The sequence below is a fragment of the Manacus vitellinus genome, unplaced genomic scaffold, assembly GCF_001715985.3.
Source record: "Manacus vitellinus isolate BGI_N305 unplaced genomic scaffold, ASM171598v3 scaffold_8_pilon, whole genome shotgun sequence".
Classification (NCBI taxonomy): Eukaryota; Metazoa; Chordata; class Aves; order Passeriformes; family Pipridae; genus Manacus; species Manacus vitellinus.
In genome coordinates this window covers 8,700,653-8,717,284 of record NW_021940864.1, presented here as the reverse complement: position 1 = coordinate 8,717,284, position 16,632 = coordinate 8,700,653, and the positions used below count along the sequence as shown (strand labels likewise).

The 16,632-nt window shown below is 39.6% G+C and overlaps 1 protein-coding gene across 3 annotated transcripts in view; it reads left to right on the top strand.

Annotated features, from left to right (window-relative positions):
* The window catches only part of KCNK2 (potassium two pore domain channel subfamily K member 2), a 107,725-nt gene that overhangs the window by 11,873 nt on the left and 79,220 nt on the right, over positions 1 to 16,632 (top strand). Inside the window, exon 1 of one of the 3 annotated variants that reach the window (XM_018085390.1) lies at positions 8,295 to 8,328. The exons of 1 other annotated variant lie outside the window; for it this stretch is intronic. The gene's annotated coding sequence lies outside the window, so the exon portion shown is untranslated. Of the gene's footprint in view, positions 1 to 8,294; positions 8,329 to 8,820; positions 8,848 to 16,632 lie in introns of those variants that run through there. One more of the 3 variants, XM_008932941.2, reaches the window with a different exon arrangement.

Genomic DNA, 16,632 nt, shown 5'->3' with positions numbered 1-16,632 from the left:
TAAGCAGAGGGTCGTTCCTTGCACAGGTTGGCAGTCCTCAGAGTTAAAAATGGGGGAAAGTCTACTGTCTTCTCTACTCAACTCCCAGATGTCCTTCCAAAATACTCCAGCTAGGTAGGTATTTGTCTGGCAACATCTCTTTTGGATTCTCAGAAATATATCCACTGCTCTATTGGGCACTGTGTACTTTTAATTTTAAGCTAACATTAAAATGTGCATCACAGCTCTGTTTCCCATAATCTGTGGGAAAAAATGATGGGGTGAGAACTTTGCTTTTACTGAGTTTATTCAACATTGCAGAGTGCCTTACCCATGTACAGTTTTTCTGCATGGATGTAATTCATACCCTGTACTTTAGCTATGGGTGTCTATTTGCATCACTGCAGAGATAGCATGTAGGGATGTATGACACTCATGAAAGACTGATGCTCTCATCCTGGTTGATGGCAGACAGAACAAGACAGCAGGAATGCACATCTACCATAGAGGGGACAAGGCTATATTTCTGTTCTTTGCTACCATGAGTTGGAGATGGTGAGAAATTTTTTTGAGGTGTATTAAAATGTCTTTGATGACAGAAGCCAGTTCTTCAAGAAAAAAAATTTGCTCACAGGAAAGCACCAGTCCAGCTGAAACTTCCCATGGGAACATGCATTTCAGCTCCGTGTGAACATAATAGTGCAACAGCTTGATACTACCAGGCTAGTTAAGGTGCTGGATCAAGCAGATTAATAGTGTCTCTTGACTACTCGATATTCCAGGTGAGGGTCCTAACCTGCAGTGTCATTGCTTTTGTGGGATGTGTGAGGATCTCCTAATTCTTAACAACAAAAACAAAATATTATTTAAAAAATTTTATTCTCACAATATGTGGAAGAGGGCATTCACATGTGTGGGAAATCCATCTTCTGACTACCTGACTACCTGTGCAGTCAGTGCACACTCTTCCCTCCTAGTTTAGCTTCAGCAGTTGCCTTCTTTTTCATTGCCTCCTCCTCAGCATACAGGTCATATCAACCCCTGATGCCCTTTGATGAAACTAGGAAAGGGTATTATTTATCCAAAGTAAGAGGAAAAACTCGTAACAGCAGAGAAAATGGAGACAGAAAAATCCTGGACAGAAAACATTTAGATAACCCAACAACTCCCAGTCAGCCCATGCCTGCTCTTCTGTTGCATTTTCCTGGCTCTATCCACAAACATATATTTTGTTCCCTGTGACTACCCCAGAAAGGGTTGTCCTCCTATTCACTATGACATTTTTTTCTATTTCACATGGGAACAAGCACAGCCTCTTCTGCAATTTCCAAACACATTCTATAAACAGTATTATATTATAGGGGAAAGTAACCTTGCTAACATACGCAAATATCAGAGAAGAGAGGATTAGATTAGAAAGGGTATAAGAGGGTCAATAATATGAAGAAGTAGAAAAATCAGAAAAAGGGTGTTCCCACTTCTTTTTAAATCTGTCTTTAAATTATTTACCTGGCGCTTCGACAGCTCACAATTTAATTTTTTTTCATTCATTTTAATATTTAATCACAGTTTTTAATTATACTAGTAACTTGGGGCTAGTTCTTAACTCAGCAATAGCTTCATCTTCTATTAATAAATGGCACATATCCTTGGCTTTGACACTTACTGTGAGTGTTTTGGCTTTGGTAGAACATGCAGTCCAGGGCAACATTATTGCATCTTAAGTCTCAAATCTTCTGTTTCACCCCAATGATGATAATTCAGCATAAAAATGTTTGATCTTCACTGTGGTTCTTAATGTTACTGTTGCTAAAATTACAGGAGATCAGAGAACAAGTACCTAAACAAAAATCTTATTACAAAAGACATTTTTCCACATAGTTTTTCTTCTCCTAGGTCTGGAGAAGAGACAGTCTAGTACCTGAGAACTGTGGGTTGGAGGAATGTTACATCTCCATGTGTGGCTGACAGGGTTTGGGATGAAGGCCTTAGGTGGTTTTTTTTTTTTGAGCTGCACACCAAATGAACTCCCTTGGTGGGGTTACAGTGCTCGTGTGGCAGTGGGCTGCATTGCTTTGGAGGCTGCTGGGGACTGTGAGCCAATGGGCATGACTTTGTCTGGGATGCAGAGGCCATCCAGCCCAAATCCACAAGGGAACAGTAAAAGATCTGGGACTTGCTGAACTATCTAACCCCCTCTCTCTGAAGCCTATGTGGCACTATGTAAAGACTAGAGAATGTGGTTTATGGGTTCAGGAAAGTTGACCATCTTTCCGCTGAGACTCTGAGACCAAACTCCTGTTTTTGCAGGCACCATGTCAGATAAATCTCTTTTATAAACTGGCCACCCTCTATTTTACAATGTTAAGTTTTTGTTCTCATCCTCCTTATTGGGAGACTGCTGCAGAAGTTGGCTCTTGTGTTTTCTGTGACTTCCAGCCAAAATTTATTCATGGAACAGTTCTGGTTTTTTTGCCAACATGGTTCCTTAGCTCAAAAAAGACTCTTTGATTGATCTACACGCAGCAATCAGATGTCTTCTCAGCCTTCATTTTGCCAGACTAAGTGAGCTGAGCTCTTCCAATTTCCTCAGACATAATTCATCTAGAAGTCTTTACTGTTCCTCTTTGGATTAATTTTTGTGGATCGCCGGTGACTAGAACTGAGTGTACTTTTCCCACTGACAGTTTACCAGGGCTCGTGAGCTGGCATGCATCACTCTGATAGCACTTGCTGGCCAAACCCCACCTCCTATGTATTGTTGATACTAGAAAAATAATCAGTATAAATGAAATGATGGATTTAACAGGACTTCTAATAAATCTGGTTTAAACACAGTAGAGGGGTGGAGCTTATTGTATTCACGCAGTGGTAACACAGGATCGAGAACCAGCACGCAGTGGCCCACATGGGTAGTGCTACTTGTTGGTGCATCTGAAAGGATCAGTACTGCAAATGTGTGATGTTTGGTGGCTTTCTGCACTGACCACTTTGGGTTCTGCTTTCTGCTCTGGCCACTTTGGGTTCTGTTCACAACATGCTGACTTTCCCCATTCACTTATCGGAGACTTAGTGGTTATAAGAATTTCTTTCTTGTCACCTGTGGCCACAAAGCCACAAAGCTTATCTTAGACTAGTGTTGAAGCAAGGGTTTAAGCATAAGTGGATCCTGAATAGTCTTAGACAGAAGTGTAACATTTCCCATGCGATATATTGCTTCCAATCAGAACAGATAAACAATAAGAGGAAGAGGAGAAGAATCAACTTCCCTCTCTCACAGGTTTTGCGGTTACATACCCCCAATATATATTTGTTAGTTTATCTGTTAACCATTTGAAAGATTCATCATGGTTACAAGATCCAACCCAGGCTCTTGCATTAATTACCACTAAGAGCACTCTATGGTATCTGAAAAAGAAACAGGAAAAGAAACATGCATTCAGTTTCAGAATTCATGTAAAAGGAAACGTGAAGGATGAAGGACCTGGAATAGCAAACAGCTAAGGACTACAGCTGTTGTGTCTGGGATTCTCACAAAATGCATCAGGCGGAGGGGTTGAAGGAGTATTTTGTCCCTTCAGAAAGAAAAGATTCTAAAGAGCAAGGAGGCAAAAGCTAACTACTCTTTTTTTTTATTAACCTCAGGCCAGAAGCAGTGGATGTTATTTAATAACCCACAATTAAAGACAAGCAGTCTAATTACCAGTTCATACTAAAAAAAAAAAGAGAGTCACACTCCTTGTAAGAATGAAATTATAAGAGGATTAATTGCAAGTGAAATACCCAAAAGAGAAATTTATTTAACATTGTAAAAAAGGAACGTGATTTTTGCTGTTTATGGGATCCTAATTTTGACATCAGACTGCAGTAGAGAGACCAAAACTGAGAGAGAAACATCATAGGAGATTCTGACTTACATTTAGAAGCAGCTGTGTTAGTGGGTCAGGTTTTAGAAAGAAAAGATGTGATGGTGCAGTAGACTGGACTGAAAAACAAGTCTCAGCAAAAAAAAAAAAAAAAAAAAGACAAAAAAACCTTCAACAATTCAATTCTCACATGGAATGAATTTACAAGAAGTAATATGAAAGTGAAATGTCTGGCCTTTGATAGAGTACTACTATTTTATCAAGAAACAAAGTTACCTGTGGAAAGCTGGAGCTAAAAGGAAATAAAGTATAAGTATTCTGCACAGTGGTTTTTCTGTGGAAATTGCTCAGATAGAGCAATTTCAGATGACTGAAATACATCCTTGAACATGAATGGTATTGTTGCTTATAAATTGAATATTGATACCAAACCTTAAGTCAATTTGAACACAAAGAAGCCCAGGTTGTGCAGTGACAGAGTCAGTTCCATAATAGCTGTATACAAATGAAATGTAATTGCAAAGCAGTCTCTTGAAAAAATAGTTTTACTTATTATTGAGGGAGAGAGAAGCAGGAAATGCGTGGGGTACTTCTTCTCGCAGAGAGACTGTATAAGCTAGAAGGCCAGAAGCACTTGGAGATAGAAAGAAAAACAGATTAAAAAACTTCAAACTAAATTAAGATACAGACAGCAAAGGAAAAATTAGGAGGGAAATTTCACAAAAAAAAAAAGGAAGAAAATTAAAATAGTCATTACAGTTGTAAGAGAACACTGAGGAAAACATAGAACAAAAATCACAAGTATTTAAACACGTGCATGATGAAAGAAACTTTCTGTCCATGATCATGACATCCATTATATGTTTGGGGGATTTTAGAAACAAATGTCCATTACAAAGGGAAAAAATGGCCCAGTTCTCTCAGCACACATTTACAACACAAAGAGCTAAACCACAGCCTGTTAAAAATTTATTGTCCACAGGGAACTCCTTATATAATGTTCTCAAGTCACTGTTTTTCTAGATTCCTTTGATAAAAATGGACATAATAGCACTTTTTCACCTCAAAGAATTAATGAAATAGCTAACACTTCACAATGTATAACATATATATGCTATTGCAATGAGGCCAGTACACACATCTTACCTAGCTAAACTTGGTAGTCTGTACTAGACAGAAAATTTATGGTAAGGACTAAAGGAATAAGTCAGTTTGAATAATTGACATGCCCTACATTCTAAATTAACATGTGACTGTGTTTTGTCTTGTTTCATACACTGATTTTGAACATAATGGGTAAGTGGTTTCCATCATAGTTCCACTTTATCCAAACCCAAGTTGTGTACACTTTTTTCCAAGTACATTTTTTCTAGTGTTTGCCTTTCATGCTTTCCTGCAGTTAATATTTTCTGAGAGCTGTGCTCTGCTGAACACCCATGGAAACTTCTTAAGTGGGTAGGCTACTTCTGTGTCATGGTATGTGGGAGTCCTTCCCATTTCCCTGGGCTCAGAAGCAGATGCAGGCTGTCACTGCTGTACTGCGGCTGGACACAGGTGTGCATCAATCCCTTGTCCTTGCACCTCTCAGACTCAGGTCCCATGCCAAGGAAAACTTAAACCCAGAGCCTGAGCATGAGCCATGGCTTGTTGTAGCTGGGCGTTGGTCTGAACGCTCTGTGGAGCAGGACCCTGGGGCGTGCCAAGGCCTGCATGGGAACATGAATATAGACACAACCACAGATAATGTGAGAACTGAATGCTGTAACTTTTTAGGCTTCCTTTGAAGTCGATGAGAATTTGCCTGAATAAAGCATACATAAGTGTATTCCATTTTGGCCTGTTAGGACACGGGTGCCAATAGAAAATGCTCTACTGCTGAAATCATAAGCAGCTAGCTAAATATTTGGGGCTTAAGAATGCTCCACCCAATGGCTTGTTGGTTAAAGCATTCACAAGGATGTAAAAGATGTAGCCTAGATATCCTCAGCTGTTTACTGAGTGGACATCTCAGCTACTGGCTTGCACCAAGTGGTGCCTTTATTCTCTCCCTTTCCTCCTTTTCTTCCCACTTTTACTCTGTCCTTGTCAAGTACTTTAAGAAGTCCACCAAAACAACATCTGGAATCTGAAGTGCGGACAGTTCCTCCCTTGAGGGATTTAAATCCTAGAACTTGTCAGGGTTTAGTACACTTTCTTTTCTTAGTGTTGCTCAGTGCCTAGCTGATAGCAGTTCCAGGAGACCACTATGAGTTCCTCTTGTTCCTCTCATGACTTGCCCCATACAGGGAACTCAGACTCTAACTTTGATCTGCATCTACTGTGCTTGGTCTTTTTTATCTCACAAGAGATAATGACCAAAGCTTGGTTAACTTTATTTAGCAATGTAAATAAAATGCATTGCATCAGTACACAGTACCTGATGAGATGTGAATCTGGACTGGAAGAAGGACACCCTTGTCCTCCCTTATTGGAAGCAGCTGGACCATGTAATTCCTTTCACAAGCTGGTGAACCTCCAGTCTCCAGCTTGACATTATACATTCTGTAGCATCAAGTAAATATGGGTCTAAGGAACATAAAGTTACAGACTTTGCTACTGCAGCATCTGGTATGTCAGTATGTCTGTAGTAAGCAGCCTGAGGAACACTTATGGTGACACAGGGAGTCCCATGCTGCGGGTCAGGAGGTCACACATTTCCATGTCAGTAGTCTGTTCAGCTAGGTGATAGCTCTATCTTTTTTTTTTTGCATTACAGGACTGTATAAACAAGTTCATTAAACTATTGATATTTATTCATTATTATAAGCTCCCTATGATATACTAATATTTTTTAATACTGATATATATTTTTTTATATTACGGTAATAATTATAGCCTATAGCTAGAGTGTAAATGCAGTATATGTAGAAAATACAGATGCCTTGTATGTGCAAGTAGTGTACTGAAGGATGCATTTCTGTTAGTTCATCAGTAATTGTTACATACAGCTTTAATATTATTTACTTTAAGAGAAACATGGCTGGGTGTGACACTTTAAATATAAATTGTGTTTTTCCATATATAGCTTGCTGTTAAATATTCTACACAGCAGCTACTACGCTTAAGTTCTTCCCTAAGTGGGCATTTTGAATGGCTAGCAATTCAGCAGTTACTGACAGGTTGCTTTCTTGTCTAAAAATAGGGGAATGTGTGGATCCTTGTACACAGCAGGTAGTCAAGTATTAATGAAAGTGATTGATGATAAAAAGCTTACTTTCTACTCTCCTGTCATCAACAACCTATTGGGATCAAGAGAACACTGGGATAGAAATTAATCTTCCTTGAGTTATTCTAAACAGTCAACTGATAGGAGATTTCTTTGATCTCATTCAGTTGAAATTGATTAATTCTGTTAATTACTCTGTTTGAACTGAGTTAGCAGGAATTTTCTGCGTGTTGCAGCATCCTTGATGGTTTGTCTTCTTGCATGCCAAACAAGTAAACTTGGTAAAGAATTTGAAGGGAGATGATGTCAATGTAATGTTTGCTGAGTAAGACTGATGATGACTATCAGTGATAAATATCTGTTGAAATGATCAGATGTAATTTGTTTCTGTGCTTGGGATTTTTCATTGAAACTGTCATTGGTTAAAATACATAAACAGTCCTTGAAGCACAAACTCATGTCTTCCTCTGCCAAGAATATACATAATCACTAAGCTAGGAACATTTTCTCTCCTTCTCCGTCTGTCCTTCCCCCACCTCACGAATTCTGAATTCTACAGGAAGCACTGGAATTACATTAGAGTTCTTTAATGCCTGCTGGGTCATGGGAGTGTCATAAATGTAGGGAGGTCCCTCAGGTTTTAGGCCATCTCCTTATTTCTTGATGCCTGCTGAGAAAGTTCCAATTAATAGTGTAGGATTAATCTCCTACCTGGTCTGGTTTTTTTCCAGTTAGCAGACTGAATCCTACAAGCTAGAGGAGATACTTAGGGTCCTTGGGACTGTACAGATAGACTGATATACACTGAAGGATTTGTTGCATATTGAGGACATGGCTGCTTAAGGTTTGTCAGGCATCCTGTCTTTGCTCTGTCTAGCTTTCAATCAAAACCAAAATTAATTTATTATGCTAAAATTTTAATATTAAAAAAAAGCAGTGACTATTTCTGGAGAGAGGCATGAGAAATGAAATAATAAGACATATTGCAGCCACATCTTATTGTAGTTAGTCTTCAAGGTGATTTGACTTTCCAATGTAGCTAGTAGGCACTTAAAGCCAAAATAATTTCCAAAATAATTGCCACAGCCCTCTGGTGCTGGGATCCAGTTCTCTGTCTGACAGAGGTTAGTCTCTGTTCTATAAAGATTCCTTTGGAATGCCCTTCAGTGACACTGTAACTCAGCTGGAAGTCAGCAGCTAACTGACTGAAGAAACCCTTTATGCAATAGGAAGGCAAAACATAATGACAAGCTCAGTACTTGCTCTGGGGGTAAACAGGTAATTTACCTGTTTTCAGTAAAATTCTTTCTGCTGATGGCAAGGGAGGTTAAACTTGCTAAGCACCCATGTGAGTATATTACTATTTATAACACTCAAGTGTAAAATCTATTTTGCACAAATATGTATGTGAGAACAACGAATACAGCTCAGTAATATTTCCTAACAATCAGATAAAATTACAGGACAGTGCAGTCCTGTAATGTGTTAGTCCAGTAATGTGTTAGGATCAGTGATCTCAAAGTGTGGTTTGCTTGAACTGGGGCAGTCCCAGTGAAAGGCTCTCCCCAGGAAGGTTAAAGATGTGGATTTAAATGCCTTTATGCAGAAGAAATAATTAAAGTCCTTTTTCCCTTATCCTGAGAGAGTCTTCCAATCATTGCACCATTATGTAAAATCTGGTGGAGGCTTTTCTTCTATTTAGGTTTTAAAAGAAAGTGGTAACCATCTCTACCTTTTGCATAAAGTTTGTTCTGCTATCCTTCCAGAAAAGCCAAATAAAATCCCCTTAGGAGAAAGGTAAGGAAGTCTTGTTTCCTGGATTAATTGGGCATAAGAATGTCATTAGTGTTGAGCAGCGTGATGGGAAGAATGTTTCTGTCCAGAAGCAGAAAGCTTGTTAAAGAACACCAGTGGTGAAAACTAAGCCACATAGAAATGAAAATAAATAGCCTTTTGGGGGTCAATATTTTGCATATAGGCACCTCTGTCCAGGTAAAATACCATATCTGTCCCCTGCACAATGATATATAAAAACCCAAAGTAGCTGACAAAGAAGTAACTCCAGAACTGGAGGCAACACATATATGCCATGGAAGTACCGTGTTTGAGCCAGTTTGCCATGCTGAGAGGTCAGAGTTACCAGCTGGAGTGTGCTGCTGTGAAGACCATACCTGCCCTACCTTCAGAAGTTGGCAATATTTTTGTGTTAGGCTGCACAATCTTATGCATGCAGCATCTTGCTCTGAATTCCCACACGACTCCTTGTGTGGGGTTCTGCTGTGATGTACAGGGATATCAAAAATCCTTCACATCTGGATTACATCCAGATTTGCTAGCAGGATGCAGGACCTACTTCCTGTGAGCTTGTAAGTTACGAATAAAGGATATTTTTCCCACAAATCTACTTTACTAGTTACAGCATTGTGATCAAAGTTGACTTTCCTAAATATTCTAGGCAATTTTTATGAGTAAGAAAAATCATCAGATCTTCCCTCTAAAATAAAGAAATTGCCAATGAGTCCCCAAGAATCTAGTGCAAATGTTCAGCCTGAGGCTTCCTTACTCACTGCTTTTGTTTTATTTCTTTCATTGAGATACTCTTGCTGTATAAAGCCTTAGGTAAATTTTTTGAGTAGTAATCCCTTTAATATCCAAAGTCATTATTAGAGAGAACATGAAAAGCTAAGAAAGCAATAACTTTGGGAATTGGTTTCTTTATGACTTTTCTATTAATTTTTTCCTGGCAATCATGCTCACTAATTTGATATACTCCCATTTCTAATAAAAAAAAAAAATCACAGAAAGTTTACATAAATTGTTATTGGGGGCTGCTTATGCTATATCTGTTGCCAATATAAATAATTTAGAAAAATAATTATATTTATTAAAGAGTACCTTTTACACTAATGTAATGATTTCTTAATAATTTTACTTTGCACAGTTATGTGATAGGGCAATTAATCTTTTTGGGCAGATTATTATAAAAATATTAAGCTGCTGAGAATTTTAGAAATAGAGCAACCTTCATGTCCAGGTTGCTAAAATATCATGGAAATTTTATAATATTAATTTTAGCTGTTTTATGTGAAGGGGTCATACAAAATAACTTTCTCACCAGTCACAGCCCTAAGTGCTTTTGGTTCTACTTGGTGCTTGGGGTATTACGTCTGGGGTGTGTTTATATTTTCTGTGCAAAGAGAAAAATATGGGCCACTCTTGCCCTGTATTTTGTACCTATAATTTCCTTGGAGCTGGAGACCAGCTTTTAACATTCCTTCTACCAACTGAAAATAAAACAGAAAACTGTACAAAACCGTGGCTCAATTTCCTTACATTCTTAACATCAGTGGCAGGACACAACTGGAAGACCTTACTTCTAGGAAAAATATAAAGATTAGCAGACACTTTAAAGTTGAAAAGATGAGTATGAACCTGTAGCCTGTTCTCCTGCCAACACAGTCCATAGCTGCCAGTCAAAGATTAAACCATCGAGCCCTGAATGTCAAGATCTACACTTTAAAGAAAATAGAAGACAGTGTCTTCAAGGGTGGAAGTGCTGAGCAATGCCAATGCACGATGCATCTGAATGGAAGCAATATATGCTTCTTCTTGCTGTCAAGTACCTTATGAAAACTGGGCTCTGTTCACCCAGCTTCCTGCCTGCATGATGTTAGTGGCATCTTTATCACCGCAGAAAGAACAAGCCTTAGAACAAACTATTAGGAAAAAAAAAAAGACTAACAAATGCTATCTTTCTCTAAAAAATTTGTAGCATCCTTTCCAGACATATCCCTGTGTAGCTGAACATGTAGAGATTGCCATAAAACAATCTCTGGTGTATATTTGAAAATAATTCATAGATTTCATTACACTTCCTCTTATGACTGAAGCCAAGTAGAGTAAGTCTGGTGGTTTTAAAACACAGATGATGCTTAATGTTCTCCTTTTTCATCTCCTCATTCGTATTCTTTATTTCTGCTAGCAAGTTCTTTCATTATCCCTGCATGATATTTCTTTAGTATTTCCTGGGCTATTTTCTCTTCTCTTGTCTTTGTCTGGTTTGTTTTGTTTCTTCCAAATCTTATTTGTGGATTACTCTAAAAGAAAAGTACTAATGTTATTTTAGGTGGTTTCCAGTGTCCTCTGTCTGTATTTGATTTTATTTACAGATTGTTGTGTCATACATCTGTGTCACTAATTCCAGAGTTACCTAAGATGTGGATATAGTACTTTACAAATACAAAAATCAAATCTTCAGCTCCTCAAGATATAGTTTAAAAGTAAGCACCTGCTTAGCGACTCAAGGAAAACTGCCTTTAGAGACAGTCATTCTTTTCAGGCCTGAGGTGTGCAGTCTTCTATGTATGTTTTTTTCTTTCAAAATAGTCCTCGTCTTTTTCCAGTCTGCAAAGACAATACAGAGATTAGGTTTCTATCTCATAAGTTATCCAGTAACACCATGAAGATCAGTTGCATGATTGGTACTAGTGGATGTGGACAGACAGATACTACTGTTTTCAGTCTCCTGTTTTGAAGAGACCCCAACTACAAAAAATTAAAAACAAACTACAAACCAGCAATTTTGTAGAACATTTTGATGATTACAGAGAAGCATTTTGTAATCATCCCAAAGCACTACTAGCTGTCCCTCAAGGAGATCAGTAATTCAAAGTAAGAAGAAGTTTTTCCTGTGCATAAATAATCCATAATAAAGTTGACATATGGCAATTCACATTTATCATTGATGAGAATGGCATTGACAGTTAGTTATAATTGTTGCTTCAAAGCTGTTCAAGCATAATAGATTTGTGAAAACAAATATGAAAAAACAGTGGCAGAACATGTGATAAATAAATCCCATTAGGTCCAGTAACACAACACAGGCAGGGAGGAAATCCACTGGGAGATTTGCAAGTCAGTAAAGAAAAATACACATTCACAATATTAATTACAACAGTGAATACTGTATGGGTTCTAAAATAACTCCCCACTTGCTGCAAGTGGAAAAATAGATAAGAATTACTAGTGAGGGAAAGAATTAGAACCTAATTAAAACTGACAACTGAGCTGTAAGAAAATAGATGGGCACATGTAAACATTTTTTCTAGTAATTGATGAGGTGAGAAACAATGGCTTTTCTGCTGAATAAATAATTTGTCACACTCATGGTAGACATAATATCTTGCTAGTGAGGTAAAACTCATTAGTACTGTGTAGTGCAGTTGACAAGCGGGGGGAAGGAATGCCATCCGGAGGGACCTTGACACGCCTGAGAGGTGAACTGATGTGAACCTCAGGGAGTTCAACAAAGCAAAGTGCAAAGTCTACACCTGGGTCACAGCAACCCCAGGAACAGGTTGGGCGGAGAATTGATTTAGAGTACCCCTGCAGAGAAGGACTCAGGGATGATGGTTGGTGAAAAACTCAATATGAGCCAGCAGTTGCGCTTACAGCACAGAAAGCCAACAGAATTCTGGGCTGCAGCAAAAGGAGTATAGCTAGCAAGTCGAAGGAGGTGGCTCTCTACCTCTACTCTGCTCTTGTGAGACCCCGTCTGGAGTACTGCATACAGTTCTGGTGTCCCCAGCATAAAAAGGACATGGAACTGTTGGAGCAAGTCCAGATAAGGCCACAAAGCTGATTAGGGAACTGGAGCACCTTCCCTATGAAGACAGGCTGAGAAAGTCGAGGCTGTTCAGCCTGGAGAAGAGAAGATTGCATGGACATCTCACAGGAGCCTTCCAGTATCTGAAAGGAGCCTCCAGGGAAGCCAGAGAGGGACTCTTCATCAGGAACTGTAGTGGTAGGACAAGGAGTAATGGGTGCAAACTGAAAGAGGAGAATTTAGGTTAGATATTAGGAGGAAATTCTTTACTGTGAAGGTGGTTAGACACTCGAACAGGTTGGCCAGGGAGGCTGTGGATGCCTCAACCCTAGCAGTGTTCAAAGCCAGGTTGGATAAGGCCTTGCCCCTTCCAACCTTTAACATTCTATAATTCTGTGATTCTGGGATACATACTCTGGTTGCATTGCATATGCTTAACTCATTTCATGATGTGAATTAAAAGTGATCACATGTTTTTAAATAGGAGGACTACTTTAAGGCTTTCCCAGTTTCAGAGGCAGATGAGGGCTGAGTATCACTTACCTGCAAGTATCTCCTGCATGTGGCCTTGTCTTCGCCCTCCTAGGGGGAGGGTGTGCTTTCAGCGTGGTCACTGTGAGCAGACCAGTGTTCTTACTGCCTGCAAAGAACATGGTCTATCTTCTTATTTGCACAAAAGAGAAGCAGGCTGTATGCCATTAGTTTCTCGTTTAGTTTAAATTCCCATAGCAGGATATTACTAATGGTTTAATGGCAGAATACAGTGATGCAGCATGGCCTTAATGTCATAATTATCCATAAAGAACTGACAGAGATCTTTTAATGTCTCCAAAGAAGTCAAGAGACAAGTAATTTGTTAAGTTCTGCTGAATAAGTAAAATAACCCTTAAAATTAACTTACTATACAAGTCCAGTAGTATTTCTGCTAAGCTTTCTTGTAATAAAACTTAGCAGTAGCAAAGGTTTATCCTTGACTCTAAGTGGGTGTATAGTTTGGCTAAATTCTGAAGAGAGGCAGAGGTTTCGTTCTTTCACATCATGAGGAAGAGGGGAGGATGCTGTGTTCACAGCAAGGCCCAAAGCCTGTAGCAATACATTGTTTTACATTGTTTGATCAAAGGTTCAGGTCCCCTGTGGCAAATTAAATGGGAGCCCATACAAAGAAGTTGCTGTTGAAGTCAGCAAGGCAAATGCCCTCACTGGAACCCTTGCCATAACGGCCCTTTGGGAATGCAGAAATCCTTGGCAAGTAAGTAAGGATGAAGAAGGCTGGAATATGTGGTGCCTCCCATTATAAATCTGGTTAAAGGAGAAGAGCATTTACTGCTCAGAAAGGTGAAGGCTTAGCGGAAGTCTCTTGCTCTGGGTGTAAGGCAAATGTTGTTTGTGGCCTTCCAGGGAGGGGATGGCTCCTACAACTAGAAAGAGAAAGTGTTAGAGAAAGGTAAGAATACTTTTTACATATGATTTTTAAATTGGTCTTTCAAGGGAAATATTTTTCTGGAATAATTATTTCCTTGCAAGTGACCTCCTGTCCTGTCAAAGCTACGTTTAGATCATCTACAGCTGTTATTTCTATGAATATATGATTACTACGTTTATCATGTAACTTTGACTTCCTCTGCGTGCTGCATGCCCGTCCCTCTTGGCTGAGCCTACTTTTAGCATTTCAAAGAGTTGAGCAGCTTCCAGCAAGCACCGTCTGTGAGTATTGTGGTCATCTTAAACTCATGTCAATACATTTTTAGACATCATTTGACAGTCCTGTATTTTGTGAATTTTTCTCATGTTAGTATGAAATACATAAACCTGCTTATACTTAATCTTAGAAACATTTTTTCCCAGTTTGTTCAGATAAATCTCTTTGACTCAGCAGCAAGCCCATTCGTGTGCAAGGCTGGAGCTCTGTGTTGTAGCCCTTTTACTACTTAATCTTGTTCATGCTGGTTGGTGGGAAGATTTGTCAGTGATATGCAGCATTTAAGTGTGTTTGTTTAATAAAACTCAGGCCTGATGTGTCAAACTAGTCAAATGTCAGTTCCAAATTTGCGGGCAAAGTGGTCACACACAGTATTCAAACAATGTGTGGGGTACATTATGAAAAAATATCGGAGGGCATGACTCCATAGAGGAAATGCTGGTGCTATATAAGGCCTCCAGAAAGTGGAGTTGCTATACACAATTGTTATTGTTGTAGACCACAAAAAGAATAACTGGTTTTCTTGCTGGATTTGAAGATATCTGTCACTGCTGTATGTGGAGTGTTCATATCCCTAGTAGAAGTGAGAATGCATAGCTCAAGTCCTCTCTAAGTAAGGGGTAAGCTCCAGCTGAGGACTGCATCTGGGATCACAATAGGTGGAAAATATCAGCCAACTGAAAGTAGATGTTGGAGATATTTACTAGGTAATTAATAGAAATAACTACTTTCACAGAGACAGCTCTACAACTATGGAAGTTAAGGCACCAACGCAGTCACCTTCTGGAGTGGATCTCAAATGGTTTCTGCCCGTTGGATGGAATGCCTAAATTTAAGGCCTGCTCCAAACCCTCTTGAAGCTATTGGAAGGCTTCCCATTGGTTTCAATTTGTAGGCAATGAGTATGAACCTTTTTCAGCTTTTAATAATAATTCCTTCCCTCAAGGAAAACCAGAATCTCATTCCAAATATTTAGATTGCTAAAGAAAGGCATGTAGTACTATTTTCCACAGTATTTTTTATAGACACAGGTTCCACTTGTAGGTAAATTTTCATGCCTGTTCTCCCATAGGATGTTGAGAGAAATTCTGTGAAATGATTCTTTTCCAAGAGATAGGAAGAGGCAGCTTTTACGTGGACTAATGATTAAGAAATCTTTTGGGGAGAAAAGGGAATATAAAAAAGATCTTCAAGAATTCCTTGAGCGAGAGAGTATCAGTAGTCCAAAGCAGACATTTCACTTCTGTTGTTTGAGGATTGGGACCATGTCGATGAAGTTGACCATATGACTGAAGGTCTGCTTGCAAGGGTTTCTTGGACTGGGCCCAGAGGCTCCTGTTACTCGATAACTGCGATGCTGGTTCACAGCAATGAGGAGCAATGAGCTACAGCTTACACTGACATAGCAGAGGCAGCTTCCTGCCCTGTGTTGCATCTTGTGGAGACGTGTGGACACACTGGGGGAGATTGGTGTGATTGATGTTGCTGAAATTGGAGTCCTAAGGAACTCAATATTACACTCATTTGTATTATGTCACATTGATATGGAGAAGCGTTAAAATAAGTGACTTCTAAAGTGTTTGCTGATGGTGCTGCTGATTTAAGCAGGATTATAGCCCATTAAACACCCGATGTATGACTGTCTTTGGCCATTTTACAGATACAGCCTCTGGCTTTAAATGCTTGTGACTTATACCCATTTGTTATGGTGAGTAATTTTTTTAAGTGGTTGCAGAGACTTTTAAGAGAATGGTTGTGGGAGCAGTTTTTGGTTTCTCTAGGTAAATCATCTTCTGTCTTTTAGACAAGTCTAGATGTTCAGCACCCCAGCGTGAACAACTGACCCATGGATAGCGTCACTGGTGATAGACGACTGGGAAATAGGGGAGTTAGCCCGCGGCAAAGATAGCAAGAATAATTTCAAGCTTTTTAGTGGCAGAAACCACAGTTGAAGCAGCATTTCTGATGTATCTATCAAGACTGAAATGGAAGAAGGCGGTGCGCAGGCGGTGCGTGCGATAGGAGAGCAGCTACCATCCCTGACTCCTAGATCCCACCTAGTTAACTCCTTGCAGCAACACGCCAGGCAGCCAAGCACCGGGTTAAAATCAGGCCGAGCCGAGAAGGACGGAGCCGCCCGGCTCCTCAGCCCCGCGCAGCTCTGCGGCGAGGGCCGAGGTCTCCCCGCTTGTCCCCCCGCTCCTACTAATGTGGTGACATTTCGGACAGTTCAAAAGTTCACAGGGAGGCTCTGGCGAGGCAGCCGGGTGTGAGGCTG